Genomic DNA, 13952 nt, shown 5'->3' on the forward strand with positions numbered 1-13952 from the left:
TTACTATTCTATTCTTCCAAACTGTAGTGTTTCATTTATGTAATGGAAGCTGTGAACCTTTTCAATATGGAGAGTTGGGAGATGACTTGTGTTGGAAGTACTATAACATACATGTGTAAGATGAACGTATAATTTCTCATCCAAACCGGGATACTTCTGAAAGCAGAAGGTACTATTAATATTTATACTATACTGAGATATAAGGTACAAACTGAAATTTGACAAGAGCAAATAGTACTGTGCAAACTCAAACCAGACTCACCCTACCTATAATGCAAGAAACGGACCAAATGCACGGTAAACACAGGCAAGCATAGTTTCCACAAATAGAATAGGTGCTCTTATGAGTTGTAATAAAGCTGCAAGTTTCATCCCAAGAACAAAAGAGAAATCTGCTTTGCAAGGGTCGTATTTTTAGCACAGCCTAGGCTGGGTACCATTATTATATCACAACCATCCAGGAACACTGTTTTTTCTTAACAGGATGAAGCAGACAAGTACCAATTACTCAGAATTAGAACTCTGCTGTACCCAAATCAATATTTAGCTAGATGTTTGCCTTCCTTTGCCCAGCCATCACACCTACCATCCTAGGTGTAAGACAAGGCGTCAGAGAGATTCCTTACACAGTGATGAATGGAGTATAAAAGCAGATATAGAAATTAGATATATTTATAACATTTGCACATTGATATAACAATAAAAACTGCAGTGTTATTGGATTCACAGGTTACCAACTCGTGTAGTCATGGTTACCAGTTCTGGCCCCATCTTTTTTTTTTTTTTTTTTTTGAGACGGAGTTTCACTCTTGTTGCCCAGGCTGGAGTGCAATGATACGATCTCAGCTCGCCGTAACCTCCACTGCCTGGGTTCAAGCGATTCCCCTGCCTTAGCCTCCCGAGTAGCTGGGATTACAGGCACGTGCCATCACGCCCCGCTAATTTTGTATTTTTAGTAGAGATGCCGTTTCTCCATGTTGGTCAGGCTAGTCTTGAACACCTGACCTCAGGTGATCCACCCGCCTCGGCCTCCCAATGTGCTGGTATTACAGGCATGAGCCACCACGCCCAGCCTGGCCCCATCTTTTGGAGAGGGTCAACTTTACTCTTTCCTTGACAGAGAACCTTGATCATCTTACAGTTGTGAATTAAATTCAGGTAGAATGCTGTGGTATCAAGCAAATATCAGGGTACTGGATTGCTGACATACACGTTTTACTCTTTGTTAATATAAGAGAGAATTAACAATCTTACTCAATCTCTGCATTATATAAAAGATCCCAAGAAAGGACTTATGTCCAGATGAAAAAGAAATTTGATCAGTTTCTGGCAAAAATAGGTTGTCAGTACATGAGGTTGCCCAGCCTCTGGTCTCAGTTTGCAGACAAGCAGAGCGACTTTGACAAGACTAGAGAATTCCAGAAAAGAACTAGGGATGGAAGCATCCCAGTAATATCTAATTATTTCTAGCATGCTCCTCGGGTTACATGAGCAAGGTGAGAAGTACACCTTGGCATTGCCAGGTAACTCCAGAGGATACAGCAGAGAACAACAAAGATGCCTAAGAACAAGAAATAGCCATAACCATGGCTGGATTATTAACAACAGAGGAACAGCATTTTATAACAGCTATAGCAGAAGGTAAAATGCTCCAGTAGAATTTTTTTTAAAAAACACAATAAATTGGCTGAGCGTGATGGCTCACGCCTGTAATTCCAGCACTTTGGGAGGGCAAGGAGGGTGGATCACTTGAGGTCAGGAGTTCAAGACGAGCCTGGCCAATGTGGCAAAACCCCATCTCTACTAAAAGTACAAAAATTAGCTGGGCATGGTGGCTAATTTTTGTACAGGCAGCACCTGTAATCCCAGCTACTTGGGAGGCTGAGGCAGGAGAATCTTTCAAACCCGGGACGCAGAGGTTGCAGTGAGCTGAGATCAAGCTACTGCACTCCAGCCTGGGTGATAGAGTGAGACTTTGTCTCAGAAAAAAAAAAGGAAAGAAAGAAAAAAAGGAAAAAAAAAAAAAAAAGAATTCATCAGTAGGCTAGGCACAGCGACTCCAGACTGTAATCCCAGCACTTTGGGAGGCTGAGGTGGGCAGATCACTTGAGCCCTGGAATTCAAGACCAGCCTAGGCAATGTGGTAAAATCCCATCTCTACAAAAATGAGCTGGGTGTGGTAGTGCATGCCTGTACAACTAGATGCTTGGGTTTCCCCCTACAGCTTGGATTGGTTCAGTTTTGTATTTCTAAGATTTACCTATTTCCTCTGAAGGAAAGAAACAGATCAATCCTGAACCAGCTTCAGGTTCCTTGAGTAGAGTTTAAGAAGGAAAAGATTTTCTGTCTATGTGCCATTTTACCTGGAGTTCAAATTTTAAAACACGAAGGGGAATGAATGCATTCACACAGATGTTCTGAGCTGCCCAGGAACCAGTCTTTCACTCAGCATTTATCCTCCAGGTGCAGAAGCCCCTGTTTCCAAACAAAGGTGATTTTTGCCAGCTCTGGTTTTGTGTCTGGGTGTCTCTTCATGATGTACATCCCAGTTCACCCACAGTGGGTGCAAACTCGCTCTTCCAGAATGAAATCGTATAAAGAACACGTATCACCTAAATTCTAACCTGAACAACTCTCAAACCTAGAATAGAAACTCTCAAGTGGTTGTAATTATGAGTGGTTGTCTTGCCAGATGTGGCAGAAACTACTAGCTAGTGCATTTCCCCCTCCTTAATGGCACAGTTAGAATACCTTTCCCAGCTTTCCTTACAGTTAGATGTGACTATGTGACTGAATTTAACTGACGGCTTGCAAGTGGAGGTGACTTTACAGAAATAAGTTTATGCCATGCATCCCCTTTTCCACTTCTGCCATCTGGTCCCAGGCAAGAGATCCTATACTAGAGCCACAAGATGGAAGAGCCTGGGTTCCTGAGTCACCTCCTGGAGGAAAAACATCCACATCCCATTGCCCGGGACTGTTATGTGAGTGAGAAGTCTCATTCTATTGTGATTGCGTCATTGTATATCTTGGGATTTCTTTGTTATGGCAATTTAGCCCACCTTAACACTATATTTGATAAATGATTACTCTGGAGATAATATTATGATTGATATTACTGAATTTTCTTCTGTGTATATAAGTGTGATCAATATGGACATCTTTTGAATTGTCTTAATCTCTCCTATAAAATAATACTTAAGTTTCCATGTAATGCAAAGCGTTTTTTTTCAAAAGGATTGTAAAACATACCTTTTTACTTTGGATGCTCTCAATTTTTATAAAGTGGTTTCCAAATATTGTCAAATAATAGTCTAGAATGTGTGTTTTTAATAAGAAAAGAACATTCGTTCGTTTATTGTAAGGCATAATGTAGGTCCTACCTCTGGGTTTGCTTATATTCCAACACGGAAGAAATAAGATACATGCATAAATAACATTAGCAAAATGGTGATAGGTTCCAAAAACTGATTTAAAAATTATTCAATTTGAAAACATTCAAAACCAAATATGAATATATGTTTCTGGGTGACTCATAATTGTCTCAGAAATGGAAAAGTCCTAATTGTAATAAACCTTTTAATACAGAACGAAGATTAAATAATTTCTACTTTTAGTTGTGGGGATGGAAAGACAGAAATAAATTTTAAAAATTAATGTATAGCCAGGCACGGTGGCTCACGCCTGTAATCCCAGCACTTTGGGAGGCCGAGGCGGGCGGATCACAAGGTCAGGAGTTCAAGACCAGTCTGGTCAATATGGTGAAACCCCGTCTCTACTAAAACTACAAAAATTAGCTGGGCGTGGGGCAGGCGCCTGTACTCCCAGCTCCTTGGGAGGCTGAGGCAGGAGAATCACTTGAACCAAGGAGGCGGAGACTGCAGTGAGCAGAGATCGCGCCACCGCACTCCGGCCCGGGTGATAGAGCAAGACTCGGTCTCAAAAATTAATTAATTAATTAATTAATTAATTAATATATAGATGTTTTCTGTGATCAAAGACCTCAAGTATTACTGAAATGAACAGCTGTTTAAAGATGTATGGGAAAAAAATAAGACAAATCCATCAGCCTTGAATGTAATCAGGGAAATATTACAAAGACTCTGACAGTAATACAAAAAAGTTATAGCTAACAGAGTGGCACCCAAAGAATGACCACTCCTCATTTTAAATGTCTCAGGTTTTCATAGGTATAGAGAACCTGTTTGGACTACATTATATCAGTAATACTTTCATATGTACTTTAAAGTAGATTAAAACAGGCTTTACTATTTGCTCAAAATTGGATAGCTCTCTCCAGCTATCCAACTTTTTTTTGTTTTTTTTTTTTTAGATAGAGTCTTGCTCCGTCATCCAGGCTGGAGTGCAATGGCACGATCTCAGCTCGCCACAACTTCTGTCTCCCAGGTTCAAGTGATTCTTTTGCCTCAGCCTTCTGAGTAGCTGGGATTACAGGTGCGCGCAACCACACCCAGCTAATTTTTGTATTTTTATTAGAGACGGGGTTTCACCATGTTAGTCAGGCTGGTCTTGAACTCCTGACCTCAGGTGATCTACCGGCCTCAGCCTTTCAAAGTGCTGGGATTATAGGCATGAGCCATAGCACCCAGTCTCACTCCGGCTTCTTGACTGTGGTCTGATAGGTGTACCTGTTCCATAATGATTGCAGACTGAGCAACACTTCAGATGCTTGCTGGTGGACGGCATGAAATCTGGAAGGCAAAATGAAATTTTATTCTTGACTTTGATGAGTCTATTAAGTCAATAAATTCATATTTCATCTTTATATAAGGAATGTGGTTATTATGGCAGGCTTTCATGGTCAACAAAACAGTTTCCAGCTTTTTAATGATCATTTTCTGAGCTCATTTATTTCTCCCTTCTAAGTGAGTGCATGTATTTGTGCAATATTATTGCTGTAGACTAAGATCCTTGGAGATATACCTACTTTCATGCCCCAGTACAAGTGATCTTAATTTGGGGGAATAGAGGAGTGCTTTTTTCCGACTCATAAGAGCTTTTCTTCTTTGTTTGTATGCTGCATTTATTTGTCAAATAAGTAACAGTTATCTGCTAATTGAACAAAACTAGAAAAAATTATAAATAGATATTAATAAAATATATTTTTAACATTTGAATTTTCCCAGTTCTCCAGAATGGAGGTCTAGCATACCACATGGATTTAAATTATAAAAATTTAGATATACATATTGATGAAAAAAGAAAACAAATTACAAATATGTGTATATATATATATAAATTACAAATATTTTGTTGGTGTCTTAACAGATTTTTTTAAGAATAGTTTTTACTAAATTCAATACTTTTTAATATTGGAACCTAACTTGCAGGTATGAAACAATTCTACAGTACCTAATTTTTGAAGATACCATTACCAGCTGGATGCGGTGGCTCATGCCTATAATCCCAGCACTTTGGGAGGCCGAAGCGGGCGGATCATGAGATCAGGAGATCAAGATCATCCTGGCTAAGATGGTGAAACCCCATCTCTACCAAAAAAAAAAAAAAAAAAGTAGCTGGGAGTGGTGGCATGCGCCTGTAGTCCCAGCTACTCGGGAGGCTGAGGCAGGAGAATCGCTTGAACCCGGGAGGTGGAGGTTGCAGTGAGCCAAGGTTGTGCCACTGCACTCCAAACTGGGCGACAGAGCGAGATTCTGTCTCAAAAAAAAAAAAAAGAAAATACCATTATCAAAAGAAAACTGAAGTTTGGCAACCTTCCCTAAGGGGTAAGCTAACTTTGATGATATTTTTTAAAGTTTGTGCATGACAACTATTATTAGCTTTACAGTCTTTATTGTAACTTTACTAATTTTAGATTTAGTAAAGATGAAGTCTTTTAACAATCTTAAAGGTTAAATGCTTAATTACCTAAAGAAGTTTGGACTTGGTTCTGCTGAATGACCCTTGTCTCCCAAACTGTGAGAACATTTCCTTCTGTTGCTTAGAGAAGTTCCCAACCGGCAATCACTGTTTTCATTTTGTCTTTTCAAATGTTCTGGGCTGGCTGCTTGATTTCATGATGCACTTAACTTTTAAGATACTATTCTCATTCTACAGGCAGTCTATTTTAAAATCAGCATTTTCAAATAAAATAAAATAAAATCAGCATTTGCATCAAGAAGCAATTATTAAGTAATTTCTATGAGTCACTATGCTTGGGGAAAAAGAAGAGACAGTCACATCTCTACATTTACAGTAAATATTTGTGATTCATGGAAAAAATGAGCTTTTAAAGAAACATGATATACAGGTTCTCAATAATAAACAGTTAATTCCAACCAGGGAAATATCCGGAAAGACTTCAAGAGGACGGTATATTTGAACTGGACACTGAAGGATGATAGTGATCACAATATGCCTAGATGTCTCAAGTCATAAAATCAGTACATAAAAATTTGACTTTTAAATTTTTCTAAAACTGAACTTAATTTCTATCTCAAGTCTCCATTTCTGCCTACTATGGCAAAACTTAATCTAGACATTTCCAGATAAACTCAGCCAAATACTGAGATTTCTTATGCATTTTGACATTCAGTCAAACACATCCTTGCTATTCGAGTTGGGGTCCATGGGCCCAGCAGCAGCAGCAGCATCTGGGAGCTTTTTAGAAATGTAGAATCTTGGTGCCCACTGCAGATCTTCTGAGTCTGAATCAAGATTTGTATTTAAAAATCCCTAAATCAGAATCAGTAGTTTAACAAGATTTCCAAGTGATTTATATGCACATTAAAATTTGAGAAGCCCTGAAATACATTACTTGTCACTCTCCTCTTCAGAATGGAATCTGAGCTCCAGGGCTTCGGAAGTGTGCTGGGATCAGGGGCAGTCATCTAGCTGTGCATTGGCAAGGTCAGCCACCGAATTTGCTACAAGGAGTCAGCCAGTCTGCTTCTGAGATGGTTGAGCCTTCCATGGTGGCTAGCCTCAGTTGGGATGGAAGCTGGTCTCCATCTAAACTCGGTCTCAACTTTCCTGCTCTACCATAAGTTTCTCTCTTTCCCTGGCTGCAAGACCTTTAAAGATCTACCATATCTCACTTTTCACTAATCTCACGCCATTTCTCTCATTTTTCAAAGCTTCTCTACTTTCCCAGAAACTTTCTGATTCATTCAATCTTTGTGGAAGGCTGCTAGCTCAGGCATCTGAAGTTCAACTAGTCAGTGACCACAGGTGCAGGGTTGGCCTTCTTGTGGTTGGGAGAGAAGTCAGATAGGCTGTGTCTAACTATATATTGCTGAGTTCATAATCAACAATGCATAGTGAGTGGAAGGAAAACGGAAACATTGCTGAGTGTGAATCCTTAATCACAACTGCAAAGACAATTTTTCCAAATAATGTAACATTCACAGGTTCCTAGGAATTTGAGGTAGATATCTTTTAGGGGGCTGTTCTTGGCCTGCCACATACAGATTAGTATATACACATATATTTATTTGCTCTGTCAGCTGAGAGGGCCTAAAACGAAACAAGGTAGCACACAGTGCCTGTTCAGATCTTGGTTTCTATTGTAATACCATTCTCTAGTAGAAGAAACCAGGGCTACTTGGAGAAATGGCTGATTCTAGTCCTGGGCAGGATATACACATGAATAGCCTAGGGCATCTTGTAGTGCTAGAAACAGGAATTTCTCAAAAATGAACAAATGAAACCCTATCTCTACTAAAAAATACAAAAATTGCTGGGTGTAGTGGCATGCACCTGTAATTCCAGCTACTTGGGAAGCTGAGGCAGGAAAATCGCTTGAACCTAGGAGGCAGAGATTGCAGTGAGCCAAGATTGTGCCACTATACTCCAGCCTGGGCGGCAGAGCTAGACTCTGTCTCAAAAAACTAAAAAAGGCATTTCAAAGGGTCCCAGGAGCCAACTGAAAGAGTTCTCAATGGCCAAAGCTGGAAGAATTAGAGAAAAAAAGAAGTACTATTGAATTATAACCCAAGTACAAAAAATACCCAGCAATTCCTACTGATCTAAATAAATGATTGACTAAATTAATAAATGGGAGAGAAGAGACAAATGTCCTGTAAAGAAGAATTCAAAATCATGTAAGTAGGTACTTCACTCTGAAAACTGGGAACATAATTTCTTGCCTTTTAAGTGTGGGCTGCACATTTTTACTTCCTTTCAATAATACATCATGGAAAAGTGGGGAAAGAGAATAACTTCCCAGTGGAGAAACCTGACAAACCTCTTTCAGCCAGGTGACGAAGGTCAACACCAACAGTCACAAATCACACAGACAGTCTGTACCATTGACATGATGTAAGGAGAGTGACATTTTACCTCTGTCGTCTTCCTTCCCCACACCCATAGCCTTAGTCTCATCATTGTAAAAACATTCCATTTAAATTTAAATTGAGGAACATACTTTAAAAAGTAGCTGACCAGTACTCCTTAAAACTGTCAAAATCATTGAAGACAAGGAAAGTCTAAGAAACTGTCACAGCCAAGAGGAACCTAAGGAGATAGGACAACAAAATGTAATGTGGTATCCTGGATGAGATTCTGGAACAGAAAATGGGTATTAGAGGTCGGGAACGGTGACTCATGCCTGTAATCAGAGCACTTTGGAAGGCTGAGGTGGGTGGATCATCTGAGGTCAGGAGTTCAAGACCAGCCTGGCCAACATAGTGAAACCCCATCTCTACTTAAAAAAAAAAAAAAAAATTATCTGGGCGTGGTGGTGCACACCTGCGGTTCCAGCTACTTGGGAGGCTGAGGCAGGAGAATTGCTGGAACCTGGGAGGCAGAGGTTGCAGTGAGCCAAGATTGTGCCACTGCACTCCAACCTGGGCGACAGAGCAAGATTCTGTCTCAAAAAAAAAAAAAAAAAAAAGAAAAAAAGAAAGAAAGAAAAAGGATATTAGAGAAAAACTAAGAAAATCTGAATGAACTATGGACTTTGGTTAATAATAAAGTAACGATATTAGCTCATTAATTGTAACAAAACACTATACTAATGTAAAATATTACTAAAAGGGGCAACTATGTGCAGAGATGGGGTCACATATTAGCACTCTCTGTAGTCTCTGCTCAATTTTTCTGTAAATCTAAACCTGTCAGAAAAATCATAACATCTTTATTACTATTTCACTTACTTCATAGTCAGCATCTATTTTTTTTTTTTCCTTTGGCAATTTAAAGAGCTTAACTTCTTAGCTGGCTATTGCTGATCAGTGGGAATACATATGCATGGGGTCTGGAGTGAGCTGTGGATCCTGCCTCCCTCAGTGATCTGTGCGGATTTTGACAAGATTTTTTAACCTCTGTACCTCAGTTGCCTGTGGGTACAATAATTACATGCCTCAGTTGCCTCATGAAGATAATGATAAAATTGTACCTCTACCTCCAGACTTGTTATGAGATTTAAGTGAAATGTCTTTTTTTTTTTTTTCTTTTTTTTTTTTTAGATGGAGTTTTTGCTCTTGTTGCCCAGGCTGGAGTGCAGTGGCTTGATCTTGGCTCACTGCAACCTCCGTCCCCTGGTTTCAAGTGATTCTCCTGCCTCAGCCTCCCGAGTAGCTGGGATTACAGGCACATGCCACCATGCCCAGTTTTTTTTTTTTTTTTTCTTTTGTATTTTTAGTAGAGATAGGATTTCACTGTGTTAACCAGGCTGGTCTTGAACTCCTGACCTTAGGTGACCCACCCACCTCGGCCTCCCAAAGTGCTGGGTTTACAGGCGTGAGCCACCGCGCTTGGTCAAAATGAGATAATGTCTTGTTGGTAGATTCCTTGAAGCAAGGGATCTTGTCTGTTGTGACTCATCAGTACATGTTTCACACCTGTTCTGCCTAGTACAGGAGTTGGAAATTTTTTCTGTAAAGGTCCAGGTGGTAAATATCTAGGATTTGTTAGCTATATGGTCTCTGCTGCAACAATTCAATTCTGTTGTTACAGTGCAAAAGCAAAGACAATAGGGAAATGAATGGGCATGGTAAATTTCCAATTAAACTTTACAGACACTGACATTTGAATCTCATATATAATTTTCATGTGCCATGAAATATCATCCTTCCTTTGATTTTTTTTCTCCCAATCATTTCAAAATGTAAAGCCATTGATAGGCAGGATCTGAAGCTCACTCCAGACCCCATGCCTAATACATATCAAAGTTGGTCAACCAGGGCCAGTCACGGTGGCTCAGGCCTGTAATCCCAGCACTTTTGGTGGGCAGATCACTTGACCTCAAGAGTTCCAGACCAGCCTGACCAGCGTGTTGAAACCTCATCTCTACTAAAAATATTTTTTAAAGGCTGGGCACAGTGACTCATGCCTGTAATCTCAGCACTTTGGGAGGCCGAGGTGAATGAATCACCTGAGGTCAGGTGTTCAAGACCAGCCTGGTCAGCACGGTGAAAGCCCGTCTCTACTAAAAGTACAAAAATTAGCCGGGCGTGGTGGCGGTGGCACATGCCTGTAATCCAAGCTACTTGGGAGGCTAAGGCAGGAGAATCTCTTGAACCCAGGAGGCGGAGGTTGCAGTGAGCCGCGATCGGGCCACTGCACTCCAGCCTGGGTGACAGAGACTCCATCTAAAAAATATATAAATATTAAAATAAAATCAATCAGGCGTGGTGGTGTGCACCTGTAATCCCAGCTACTCAGGAGGCTGAGGCAGGAGAATCACTTGAACCTGGGAGGCAGAGGTTGCTGTGAGCTGAGATCGTACCACTACACTCCAGACTGGGCAACAGAGGGAGACTCAGTCTTAAAAAAAAAAAAAAAAGTTAGCTAGCCAGAAAGTTAAGCTCTTTAAATTGCCAGAAAAAGAAAAATAAATTAGCTGACTATGAAGAGACTGAATAGTAATGAGGACATTACTTTTTGAAGATCCTAAATCCAGACAGTGGGCTGGATTTAGCCTGCAGGTCATAGTTTGCTGACGCCCTGTCTTGTACAAGGTAAGTATTCACTAAACTCAAAAAGTATTTTGTGGTATGGAAATAGCATTAGTATTATCACTATTTATGTTTGTAGCAGCTTGAAGGTAAACGTTTTCAAGGTCATGTAATTTTGCTTCATAAATTTTAACTGTATATTTACAATGAGCTCCTTTAAAAACACCAAACCAACATCTTCCTATTCATAAACCATGTGTTACAATGACAGATCTTTGCAACCTTCACTTGCTAAAGAGTTAACAACATTGAAAAAACAGTGAAATCATTTTGCCTTTTCTAAAGTTTCTTTCCTAATTATGCTATTTTAGAAGTAAATTGTGATATAAAAAATTAGTGAATTTGTTTATTTTTAAGAGATCATTCATGAAACTGTTTCAACCATCTTTGTTCTATAGGGGGTTCTCTGGAGAGTCTAGTTAAAAACCTCAAAGAGAAAACAGTTGTTGCTATGTGGAAATATAACATACGTCTTTCTGACAGTATGTTTAGCTTCTTCTCCTCTAGGTTCTGTTCATAGTAGGAACATTCTGTGTTGGAGGGACTGCCTGTACATTACCTTATTGCTCTTACCCTGCATAGTAATGTTGAAGCTCCTTCTAGAGCCAGGGCTACAATCCTAAAGTCAGAAGACAGTTTTTCCACAATTAATCTGAAGACAAAAAAGCAGCAGCATTTTAATTTATTCTCAAACCCTGGTTCAAAGACTTCCATTAGATGAAGCTCTGCAGAAAATAAATTCTATGCAAAGTAGGGCTGTTTTCAATGAACAAAAATGTTTGGATTGTTGAAATGTCTTTTTAAAAATCCACTTGATTCTGAGCTTCTAGAGTCAAGCATTGGGCTTTGCCTTTTGTCATATCTCCTACAACACTAAGCAATCATTTTCCAAATTGTATGGACTGAATCGTGGAAGTGAATTTAAAATTCCTATGAATTTAATTTAGCTATTGGAGAGGAACCAAGAAAGAACAGAGGGACCTGAGTCAAATAACAGTTGGAAAGAAGCATTGATTATCCTACCTCTGGCATTACCTTCATTTCTCAGTGGGCTCGCCTCAATACATTGGCATGCATACCTCTATGTGATGACTTGGAGGCAAAAAAGCACAACTTTCCTAAGTCTTCATAATTTTCAGAAGAGGAAAATGTGCATCTTTTAGCATCACATCTCACTTGAGAAGAGGTACATAGAGACTCAGTGGCACATTTTCCTCTGGAAACTTTTTATACAATGCAATTGTCAATCAAAGAGGACTTCTGCAGACTGTGAAATTCTAGGTAAACGTAAGGATTAATATTCTTATTACCAAACAAAATGATTTATTTTAAATTGCTTAGTGAAGTGATTTTAAATTAACAATAAAATGGAAGGACAAACTACTAAAATTTAAAAAATAGGTTACCTATAGGGAGGAAGAGAAGAGCGGAGACAGAGAAAAGCTAATTTTTTCAAACACATTTTGTTTATATATTTGATTTTGGAAGCATATAAATTTTTAAAAAATAATCATAATATGGCTGGGCACTGTGGCTCACACCTGTAATTCCAGCACTTTGGGAGGCCGAGGCGGGTGGATCACCTGAGGTCGGGAGTTCGAGACCAAATTGGGAGGCCCGCTTCTGCCTCCCAAAGGTTGGTCAGTTCAGCCTGACCAACATGGTGAAACCCCATCTCTACTAAAAATACAAAATTAGCTGGGCATGGTGGCTTATGCCTATAATCCCAGCTACTCAGAAGGCTGAGACAGGAGTATAGCTTGAACCTGGGAGGTGGAGGTTGCAGTGAGCTGAGATCTTGCCATTGTACTCCAGCCTGGGCAAGAAGAGCAATACTCCACCTCAAAAAAAAAAAAAGAAAAGAAAAAGAAAAAGAAAAATCTTAATATAAAATTAAATGTAAAATTAAAATGCAAACAAATGAACTTAAAATAAGAGATCCAATTGATGGCATAACTACAGAGAGAGATATTGTTATGAATGTCTTTAAATTACAGATGCTCCTTGGCTGGGAGCGGTGGCTCATGCCTGTAATCCCAGCACTTTGGGAGGCCGAGGTGGGTGGATCACCTGAGGTTGGGAGTTCAAGACCAGCCTGACCAACATGGAGAAACCCCGTCTCTAAGTACAAAATTAGCCGGGGTGGTGGTGCATGCCTGTAGTCCCAGCTACTTGGGAGGCTGAGGCAGGAGAATCGCTTGAATCCGGGAGGTGGAGGTTGCCGTGAGCTGAGATCATGCCATTGCACTCCAGCCTGGGCAACAAGAGATAAACTACATCTCAAAAAACAAAACAAAACAAAACAAACAAACAAACAAAAACCAGATGCTCCTCAACTTATGATGGGGTTTGATATAGTTTGGATTTTGTCATCTCTAAATCTCACGCTGAGATGTAATCTCCAGAGTTGAAGGTGGGGCCTGGTGGGAGGTGCTTCAGTCATGGGGGTGCCTCCCCTATAGCGTGGTGCTGTCATCACTATTGTAAGTGAATTCTTACAAGATCGAATTGTTTAAAAGTGTGTGGCATCTCCCCCACTGTCTCTCTTGCACCTGCTTTTGCCACGTGACAAGGCTGCTCTCACTTTTCCTTCTGTCATTAGTAATAAGCTCCCTGAGGCCACCCTGGAAGCTGAGGAAATGCTGGTGCCATGCTTGTATAGCCTGCAGCACTGTGAGCCAATTAAACTTATTTTCTGGGTTTTATTGTTTTGTTTTGTTTTGTTTTTTGTTTTTGTTTTTGAGACGGAGTCTCGCTCTGTCACCCAGGCTGGAGTGCAGTGGCGCGATCTCGACTCACTGCAAGCTCCGCCTCCCGGGTTCACACCATTCTCCTGCCTCAGCCTCCCGAGTAGCTGCGACAGGCGCCCGCCACCTCGCCCGGCTAATTTTTTGTATTTTTAATAGAGATGGAGTTTCACCGTGTTAGCCAGGATGGTCTCAATCTCCTGACCTCGTGATCCACCCGCCTCAGCCTCCCAAAGTGCTGGGATTACAGGTGTGAGCCACCGCGCCCAGCCCACTTATTTTCTTT

Source organism: Chlorocebus sabaeus, chromosome 12 (assembly GCF_047675955.1).
Source record: "Chlorocebus sabaeus isolate Y175 chromosome 12, mChlSab1.0.hap1, whole genome shotgun sequence".
NCBI classification, from domain to species: domain Eukaryota; kingdom Metazoa; phylum Chordata; class Mammalia; order Primates; family Cercopithecidae; genus Chlorocebus; species Chlorocebus sabaeus.